Source organism: Piliocolobus tephrosceles, chromosome 2, assembly GCF_002776525.5.
Source record: "Piliocolobus tephrosceles isolate RC106 chromosome 2, ASM277652v3, whole genome shotgun sequence".
NCBI classification, from domain to species: Eukaryota; Metazoa; Chordata; class Mammalia; order Primates; family Cercopithecidae; genus Piliocolobus; species Piliocolobus tephrosceles.
Genome location: NC_045435.1, coordinates 73,314,747 through 73,315,637, shown reverse-complemented (window position 1 = coordinate 73,315,637; position 891 = coordinate 73,314,747).

The window sequence follows — 891 nt, the reverse complement described above, 5'->3', positions numbered from 1 at the left end:
TGAATGGACAAAAACAGGAAGCATTCCCTTTGAAAACTGGCACAAGACAGGGATGCCCTCTCTCACCACTCTTATTCAACATAGTGTTGGAAGTTCTGGCTAGGGCAATCAGGCAAGAGAAAGAAATAAACAGTATTCAGTTAGGGAAAGAAGAAGTCAAATTGTCCCTATTTGCAGATGACATGATTGTATATTTAGAAAACCCCATCATCTCAGCCCAAAATCTCCTTAAGCTGATAAGCAAATTCAGCAAAGTCTCAGGATACAAAATCCATGTGCAAAAATCACAAGCATTCTTTTTTTTGTTTTGTTTTTGTTTTTGTTTTTTTTGTTTGTTTGTTTATAGCAGCTTTATTCTTAATTGCCAAAACTTGGATGTCCTTTAGTAGGTGAGTGGATAAACTGTGGTACATTCAGACAATGACATATTACTAAGCACTATAAAGAAATAAGCTATCATGCCATGAAAAGACATAGAGGAATTTTACATGCGTATTTTTAAGTGAAAGAAGCCAATCTGAAAAGGCTATACATAGTAAGATTCCAACAATATGACATTTTGGAAAAGGCAAAACTAGGAAGACAGTAAAAAGATCAGTGGTTTTCTTGGTTTTGAGGGGAGGGAGGGATGAATAGTTAGAGCACAGAAAATTTTTAGGACAGTGACACTATTTTGTATACTTATAATGGTGGATACATGTTACTATGTATTTGTCAAAACCCATAGAATGTACAACACCAAAAATGTTCAAAGAGCAGGAAGAGAATTACAGCTTGGTTTAGAAATGCTCTGCACAATATCCTGGTAGTTGGTAGTGGCAGACTTGGAAAAATCTTGCTGCGGTATAGAACTTCAAGTATTATATTTCTGTGAACCCTCTTGGACAGGAA